Raw genomic sequence first — 10,008 nt, forward strand, 5'->3', positions numbered from 1 at the left:
ATTTCTCAAAGTGCCAGAGATTAAAAAGAGAGGGAGAGTTCTAGGGTCAAATAAAGTCAGGAAAATTATGTAAAATAGGTTTCTTGACTTGCCAGAGGTTTTAATATGCTAATATTCTTTGGGAATCTTCAAGAGTGGGATTTAAGTACATTTCTCAAAGACACCTGATGTTGGAATGTTTTTTCCAGGGACTATCTTGGGGCAAAGTATTCTAACCATCCCATGAAAGACTGTCTTCCGCCATTAATTACTTTAAATATGAGTTAATATGTAACAGTCAGTAGTTTTCTTCCTAATTCAGAACCCAGAGATATTTCTAGAGATCCCAGTCCTACACAGTCATGATACGGTAATGAAAATTTCTTGGAATTTTATGTTAACCACCAGATGGAGCTTTCACCTCTACTTTTTCTTTTCAGTTTACTGTTTTCTAGTGTAAATGAAGCACGTGCAGTTTTTTCTAACATGGTTTCTCTTCCATTTGTTCAGATAGTGACAGAGTAAGGTACTGGCCAACTATTTTTGGAGTAGCCACTAAAAGCAGCAATATTCCTTCTAATTTTGAATTTTCAGAATCAGTAGTTCATATATATAGGATAATATGTGTCTGGTGTTCCAGCCTGCACTCACAATGACTACAATCATATTAAATATAATAATAAATAAAGTTAATTAATAAGTCACACATGAAAATTATAGAAATCTAAAGTCAAATAGACCTTAGTATTTAGTCTAATCCCTGTATTAGACAAATCAATGTGAGGAGAAGAGAGGTTTAGTTGCATATGCAAAGTCAGGGTGCTGATGCCCATTTAAAACCTACAACACTGAGTTTTCATTTCATGCCTTTTTCTGTTTAAATGGTGACAAGGCTAGCCATTAAAATTTCTAACTCTTGTTCAAATAGCAATTGCTTCTATTCCACAGAGTGCCCCAACAGTAATATACTCCAATACCTCGTCATCCTGCCACTGTGACCAATACCAGAATTATTAGTGAGAATTCATTTAATCAAATTAAACAAATGAATCCTTTGATCTGCTCTTAAACCATTTATAGTGGCCCAAACAAAACAAAACATGGTTGTCTGCTGACAGGTTTTTATCTTTTTACCTAATGTTTACTTGATTTGTAAAGAATATAAGAATTACTAAAAGCCATATATATAAAAAAAGGAAGGAAATCCCACTTTTTTTTTTTTTTAGCATAATGGATGCTATTATTCCAGTAGGTTATGTTGATCTGCAAAGCAAGAATAAACCCTCCCTCCCAATATGTTATAAAAGCCAGGCCTCGTTGCCAGTTATGCTTCATTTCCTTCTTCTGGGAATTATTTTTTCTTTTTTAAAAATTTTTATTCTTTTATTGAAACATAATTGTACACAGCTGTGGGATAAAGCATTGACTATCAATACTTGTGTGCAATATGTGATGCTCAAATCAGGATAATTAGTATATTCAACATTACACAATGTAATCATTTTTTGTGGCCATTTACCAATTTGTTGCTAACCCTCCTGTTGGGAGTAAAAATTGTGTGATATTTTTACTAGTTTGTGTTTGTTTTATAGCAGAAATACATTTAGCTAGAGAACGTGGAGGAACTTTGGTCAAAGGATTTATATCACTGATGACATAATGGACCTGGCAGGCAAAGCAGGACACCTCTCACATGATAACAACACCCCCTGCCAGTCTCAGCTCTTTTGAGATATTACCATCTGGACTTGGGAGGACTCAGCTGTAACTCTGATAAGGACTTGACGTACCTCAAGCAAAGTATAAAGGAACAGAAGCAAAAGCCCCAAGTTACTGCATCTGTCAGCTGTGGCAGGTTGCTGGCCAGCCGCTCAAATCCTTGGTCCAGTGAATGGAAACAGTTTGGAATTGACACTTCTTGGTGTGGGCTACTCTCACACAGAGGTGGAAGCCAGTCTTGTTGAAACCCACAGGACCTTTGGCCCATGAGGCTAAGGACCTTTGAGCGCTGCCTCTGCTGCAGTGAGAAGGGACCCAGGTGTACGCTGCTCTCAAGCCACGTTCTCAAGGATCATCAATTACACCCCATCAGATGTATCCAGTTCCTGGTGGATGCGAGTCAGGAAACGACCTCACGCCAGAGACATAAGATCTCTGATCTGTTCCCAACGAGATAAAAAATAGGAGTTGTGTGCAGTGTGACCTTAAGGGATCATCGGGCTAGGACATACAGTAATTGAAAGTGAAAGTGTGTTGTGTGTGATCAACAAACCGTGTGATTCAAGCATCAATAATTTAGTCTCGAGTGTCTTTGCCTACCAATAACGGTCTTCTCACGCCTCCCTCTCCCCCTTTTCCACCTCTGGTAGCCTCAGTTCTGTTCTCTCCTTTTGAAAGTTCAATGAATTGTGATTGTTGTATCTTTTTTTATTTTTATTTTTAGCTCCCACTTATGAGAGAGGACATGCAATATTTCTTTCTGTGCCTGGCTTAGGAAATCCCACTTTAAAAGAAAGAAACCAGACTTACATTTTTACTTTAAAAGAGGAATAAAGTTTGTTTTTTCACTTGATTGTACAAACAGAATAAAGTTTTTGTTTTGAACTAGAGCTTGTCTTAATTTTCTCACATCAAGACAGCTTCCTACTCCTCTGTGTGGATCTGGACCCCAGAGCCTGAAGACAGCATTCTCAGACAAACAGATAAGGAGATGCTCATGCCCAGAGGGGCATGTACTGAGACTAGGAAGCAAACCAGATCTCTCTATATCTATCTTCATTGCCTCTCTCTTATTTATGCAAAGAGGGTCATAAAAGCTCACAGGGACCTTCCCCAGGGTTTGCTGGTTTTTGGCTTTCTTTGTACTTACTTTCACTGAGCTGTATCTAGTGCAGCATAGAGATTTAGAGCAATGGCTTGGAAGTCCAGCCACCCAGGAAAGAATCTCGACGACATCACTTCCTAGTTGTATGATCTGGGCATGTCACATAACCTTTCCTGAGCCACAGTTTCTTCACCTGAAAATGAAGATAACAACCGTACCTACCACTTAGGATAACTATATATTGTGAAGATTAAATGAGATAATCTATGTAAAAGATTTAGCCCTGAGGAATAGAAAAGCAACCCCTGAGCTGGAAATTAGCCTGACTATATCACCTGGGTCTAGCTATTGTTAGGAGTTGCCCTGGCACTCACAGCAAGGCCATGTTGTTCTCCTGTTGAACATAAACCATCTCACAGCACATCAATGTCACAGAAGGCCACTCAGTGGCACTATAGGATCAGAACAAAAACAATACCACTCTGCAATTGTGTCTAATTCAGACAAAAACAAGAAGATTGTCCAAACTACAAAATGACCAAATACCCCCTAACCTGGATAATATGAGTGACTGCTGCTGCTTTAACAATTATAGCATTATCTTGTCTTCTTTCTTCTACCTTCTAGATAAAAATTAAGACACCTAATCATAGAATTTATCAAGTGCTTAGTTGAGCTGGGTTGACAGCCAAGCTGCCAGGTGTAGGAGTAGACAAAGCAACAAGCCAAAACAGAAGTAACAGTGAAGCCTTTAATTACTTATTGTGATTATGTAAGCAAGAGTCTAAACCTGGAGAAAGCACTAACCCCCTCCCCCATTCCATTTATCTCCATGGGATGGTGCACTGGTCAAGGATCAGGTGGATCAGTGCAAAGGTAGGGGTCGTCTTGATGTTGAAGAAGCCCCCAACAAAAGGAGGGCAGCTAGGAGTTGAAAAGTTAAGAGTACTAAGTCAGAGTGGGGAAGTTTCCTGGTAAGGAGATCTCCAAATAGAGGCATCTGGGCTAGGAACACAGCGATGCATGAGAGCATGGCCAGCAGGGGGAGGAGGGGGTCAAGTCCGCAGCTTCAGAGATTGCAATGCAATGGCTGTGCCCCAAGTGTGGTGTTGGGAGAGCAGCTTTCCTTCATGAGGCCTGCCAGGTAAGGCCTTTGTAATTGCCTATGTCAGGCCTAAAAAAATCACACATAGGTTTTTGACCAGGAGCTGGACTCCTCAGAATTATTTCCTGACAGCAAAGCTCCACTTTCCCCCAAATCACCTAACAAAATTCAAGTCCTGTAAGTTAGTTCTAACACCCTCTTACTGAGACATCCCCCAGTTCCCCCATGTTCCCCCATGATGCAACTACAGTAGCTTTCCAGTGGTCTTTTGTTCAAGAGCATTGGCAGTCCCTGGGCACACAGTAAGAGGGTGCTCTATAAATATTAACTATATGTAGCTACATTTCTTACAACCCTGCCAGCACCACTCATTCCCTATCCTCTGTGCGTAAGCCATACTGGCCTTTCGATTTTCCAACATGACCTACTTCCTCCAGCAAGCAAGAAGGTTTTGAACAAACTTTTCTTCTATCTGCTGAGAGACTGAATATACAAACGACAGTGGCCAGATCATATATATATGCATATATATATATATTGTATGGCTAGACAATACATAACTAAAGCCAGAATGTTTCATTATTTTAGTTACACTAAGTTTTCCATTTGTATTGTCCGGGCTAGGGGTTAGAGCCCACAGACCCTTCAAACCTGTTGTACAGACTGGGTCACCAGAAGTTAGGAAACTGTAGAAAAATGATTAGGGTTGTCTAATTACATTGTCTAATGTAATTGCGCACGTGCACCCAGATGTCCTGGGTTATGGACTTAAGTATAAAGGGCAAGTAGCTTTGATCTACAGGTGGGCCCCCTGCCCCTGGGATGTCCCCCGGGGGGTGGCCACGGGGAGGCCGCCACTGCTGCTAGAGGCTGTTACTGCCAGTGCTTCTGGGGATGCCCCAAGAGGCCACTGCCACTGCTTCTGCTGCTACTGCTGAGGACTGAGCTCTTGTCATCTGCCAACAGCTCCTGGGATCTTTCCCAATTACCTACCATGGACCTGCATGTGAGGAGTCTGGTTTCCCAGTCTGTGCAATGGGCTTGAAGAGTTTGAGCCCTAGTCCTAACAATACAAATGGAAACTTAGTTTAACTAAAATAATGAAACATTTTGGCTTTAGTTGTGAAATGCCTAGCCATACAATTAGCATAGCTATTGCTGTAACCGGACGTATATGCACTGGGAAACCAACAAACTTGCGTGATTCACTTTATTGCAGTATTTGCTTTATTGTGGTGGTCTGAAATTAAATGTGTAATAGCTCCAAGATATGCCTGTAAATCCTTCCACTCCTCTGCCTGCCTCTGATCTCTGCCAAAATATAAATTGTGGTGACTGATTCCCTTTCTATAGCAAGCTCTGAATAAATAGCTCTTGTTTGTTCATCTGGTTGCTCTTATTACCACACTGTAAGGCTCTTTCTCCTCCTTAAACCTTTCCTTAGTAGTACTTATCACAGTTAATGTTTAAAATGTTTCTCAGTCCACCAGACAGTAAGCACCACGAGAAGTAGCTCACCACTGTAACTCCCAGTGCTTGCCACAATGCCTGGCACATAGTAGGAAACCAATATATAAATCGGATGACTGAAACCATTAAAGCTTAATGCAAGTGAAGCTTTAGATTGTGGCCAAGGAAAAAAGAACTGAGCAAGTGTGATAAAACAGACACTCTATTGTAGTAGATCTTAAAAAATAGAGAAAGGATAAAATGGATCAGTTAAGCTATGTTACCTGGAATGCTTAAAATGTCAATTTCTTTCTTTTTCTTTTTTTTTAAAGGCTTTTATTTATTTATTTATTTAAATAATTTATTTTATTTATTGAATCAAAATCGATTATACATATTTTGGGGGTTGAACATTGAGATATGTTGAATAAATCAGTATTACTAGCATATATATTGTTACAAATCATAATTATTTTTTATGCCCCTTGACCAACCTCTCCCCTTCCCACATTCCCTCCCCCTCCACCCTCTAATTGCCTAGATTTCTTCTCTCCTTCTGAAAGAATAATGGCTACTCTGTTAACTTGTTACCTAGATGATCTGTCCAATGCTGAGAGATGTGATCAGGTCCCCAATATTATCATAGAGCAGATGCTTCTTTTGTCACTCTGAAATGGGTTTTGTGGAAAGAGAAATCCTCTTCTTTTCTTTGTCTCTGCTGGCGACTCTTATGTGAATGCACTCCAGTGGTTGGCGGACCATCTACGTGGTGGTTGTGGTGTCTACCTGCTTTTGCAGCAGCCATGGTTATTGTGGTGACTGTGGTGGGCCACCCACGTGGGGGTGCTGTTTTTGGCATGCTCCTTGGCACTGGCAGTATGCCTGGTTGTGGGGTGTGTTTGGTTCCCTTCTCCTTGCCTTGGGTCCCTGGGCAGGCCCCAAGGTGCTGGCATGTTGTGCCTGGCTGTGGGAGGGTGGTCCGGACCCTGACTCCATACCCTGGGTCCCTGGGTGGGCCCCAAAGCACTGGCTCAGTGTGCCTGGTTGTGGGAGGGTGATCCAGTCCCCTTCTCCATGCCCTGGGTCCCTGGGCAGGGCCCAAGGTGCTGGAGTGGTGTGCCTGGTTGTGGGAGAGAGGTTCCAGTCCCCTTTTCCATGACTCAGGTCCCCAGGTGGGCCCTGAAGCACTGGCTCAGTGTGCCTGGTTGTGGGAGAGAGGTCCAGTCCCCTTCTCCATGCCTCAGGTCCTCTGGTGGGTCCCAAAGTGCTGGTTCAGTGTGCCTGGTTGTGGGAGGGTGGTCTGGTCCCCTTCGCCATGCCCCGGGACAGTGGGTGGGCCCCGAGGCGCTGGCTTGGTGTGCCTGGTTGTGGGAGAGAGGTCCAGTCCCCTTCTCCATGCCCTGGCTCCCCAGGTGGACTCCGAGGTGCTGGCATGTTGTGCCTGGTTGTGGGCGGGTGGTCCGGTCCCCAACTCCATACCCTGAGTCCCTGGATGGGCCCCAAGGCGCAGGCTCAGTGTGCCTGGTTGTGGGAGGGTAGTCCAGTCCCCTTCTCCATTCCCTGGGTCCCTGGGCAGGGCCCAAGGTGCTGGCATGGTGTGCCTGGTTGTGAGAGGCTGGTCTGGTCCCCTTCTCCATGTCCCGGGACCGTGGGTGGGCCCCGAGGTGCTGGCTTGGTGTGCCTGGTTGTGGGAGAGAGGTCCAGTCCCCACCTCCATACCCCAGGTCCCTGGGTGAGCCCCAACGAGCTGGCTCAATGTGCTTGGTTGTGGGAGAGAGGTCCAGTCCCCTTCTCCTTGCCTCAGGTCCCCAGGCAGGCCCCAAGGTGCTGGCGTGGTTTGCCTGGTTGTGGGAAGGGTGTCCACCCTCTTCTCCATGCTTCAGGTCCCCAGGCAGGCCCCAATGCACTGGTGCAGTTTGCCTGGAAGTGGGATTGGGGTCCAGTCCCCAGGTCCAAGCCTCCAGTTCCCAGGCAGGCCCCAAGGTGCTGGTGGTGTGCCTGGCCCAGAACTAATGTTTTTGTCCTTTGCTTCTAACATGGGGGAACTTCCTGTGGGAACCAATACTTGAGCTGTGTGGTTATTTAAATTGCTGCTTTGCTGCTGTTTCCCTAGGGAAGGCTTTTTGTACAGCTCAAGGTTTAATGGTTGACCTTATAGGTACTTCCGGCTCTCCAGAGACCCGGTGGATCTGTATTCTGCAGAATCTCTGATCTGGGCCTGAGTTTTTTCGTCAAACTGCACCCCATGCAATTCTGCATTCCAGACCGGTCTCCTCTGAGTGGTCCTGTGCTGATTGGGGGGCAGATCAGCTGTCCTTGCCGTGCCCCAGTGATCCCCTGGTGGGCCTGTCTCCCCCACCACCCATGCTCCAAACACTTCCCATGGGACAGGCCCTGTGCTGGTCCCTTGCAATGACTCACTGGCCTCTGAATGGCTCCCTTTTTTCAGTTGTTCTGGCTCCTCGCTCCTGCGTGGGTCCATGAGAACCCTATTAGTCGTCTTGCTGTCTTGGGGGCCGCCAAGGCCCTCTTCTCTCCTGCTGCCTCCAAGTAACTCCATCTGAAGGGCACAGCTGCGGCTTCTGCCGGCTCCTGCTCCATGGGCTCATCAGCTCCAGCCTTAAAGCAGCCATGGCCTGAAATGATCAAAGCAGCTTTTTCTTTCTGTCATCGTAGTTTCTCCAGACTTCATGAACTCCATAGGTCTCTCCTCCCCTTCCCCTGTGCTCCAGCAGCCCCGGCTTGGCTGATGTTACATTTTTATAGTTGTAAATTGGTTGATTTGTGGGAGAGAGTGACGCTGGACCGTCTATTCTGCCATCTTGATTGGATCTTAAAATGTCAATTTCTAAGCCCCATACCCAATCAACAGAAACAGAAGCTCTGGAGGAAAGAGTTATAGGGCCCAGGAGTCAGTATTTTAAATAATTTCTTCTAGATGATTCTTATACACACTAACATTTGAGAGGGGAAAAAACTGTGCTGCTTAAAGGGATAGAAAACAGACGTTTGCATTTAGCTGTGTAAGGCTGACTCAACAGATACCACCATCATCAATAAACAGCCACATCATCAGTATGCCACATCATCAATAAACATTCAACAGTGTGTTCTATTCTCACAAGCCTCATATAACTCCTACAGACAACCACCAATGTGAGAAATATTGAAACAAAAATCTTTCCATTGTAAATTGAAAAATGACTGGAAATCTCTAAAAATCAGGCACCAGAAGTAGTTCAGTACCTTAGGAATAGTTCCTCCTGGGAAAAGGTTAGATGAAATGGTTGTTTTAGAAGTTCAGCTTCCCAAAAATGAAATATTTTTTCAGAATAATAGTCAACCAATATAGCTTATTCTCAGCTGTCCCATCTCACCGAAAACATTCAAAAATACTTAGTGCAATTTACTGTTTATAACCATATTAAAAATCCATCGCAAAGCTCATTGCTAATTCTTTTAAGTTAGATTAGATTTGCAGTAGCAGAAAGCTATCCTTACAAAACTTTTATTTAATTTACTTTCCTTTCTCCTGAATGAACTCATTGCTGTGTAATTAAAATTTCAGAATCATTATGTATTTTATTACTCACCGTCTTCTTTTGGAAAATAATTTGTTTCACAGGACAACTTTTATTCCATTCTTTCTGGATCCATGTGTAGTTATGACATGTACTTATGCATAGATCCAATGTTAAGCATTATTCCATTGGTGGTCAGTGATCACTTCTTTTCTCCAAAAAGATATGGGGAAATTGCTAACAACTTACATTGTCAAAATAAAGGTATTTTGTAAGAAAAGTGAGAAATGACGCCACTGCTTGCTTTTTCAAATTTGTTTTTGACCAACAGCAAATCAGTAAAAATCTTTTAAACAAAAAACTTTCTAGTTTGACTGCAGTCAGTGTCTTTCCAAGTCTCCCAACTGTTTAATTACTTTGTAAGCACTAATTCCTTAATTCTCAGCCTAAGGACTAGCCTCACTTTACCTTCAATTAAGGGAGTTACATTTGGTTTGAAGCCAATTCCTTGCAAGCTAAGGGAAGTACTTAAAACAAACAAACGAACAAACAAAAACACACAACCCGCCTTAAAAATAAACATAAATGTAAGAAAATAAAGGTCAATTGTATTCACTCAGTTGTTTTGAATCAGATATAATACTTCCCTTGTTTCTTGCATTTTGTGACCCAGCTCGTTCCACTCCTGCCTTTTTCCCTCACCTGTAAAATGGAGACAATAATAGTACCTACCTCACAAGATTGACCTGACATTAATAATGGTAATTTCTGGGTGTTGGCATTAGCTTTATCCTTTGCACTATTTGTATTTAAGCAAATATATTTTTCTAAAAAAAAAGATAAGAAAAGAAAGGTAAAAGTGCAGCTACCCTAAGAGTAATATTCATTTCGATAAATATGTGATCTTTGAAGTGGCCAAGCATAAGAAATTCCCGTGGAAAATGAATTTTGTACTCATCTGGCGTCAACATAAATGTGGGTTGGAATCGGCTTCTCCCTTTGGGAGAAAGTCACAGTAGGTCGATTCCTCCCCTGCGAAACGGGAATACCACCACCCACTTCACAGGGTTGTTGTAAGAACTAAATAAGAAAATGCGTGTAGCGTGTTCACCAGTAGTTTTAGAATTTAG

The sequence above is a fragment of the Cynocephalus volans genome, chromosome 3, assembly GCF_027409185.1.
Source record: "Cynocephalus volans isolate mCynVol1 chromosome 3, mCynVol1.pri, whole genome shotgun sequence".
NCBI classification, from domain to species: Eukaryota; Metazoa; Chordata; class Mammalia; order Dermoptera; family Cynocephalidae; genus Cynocephalus; species Cynocephalus volans.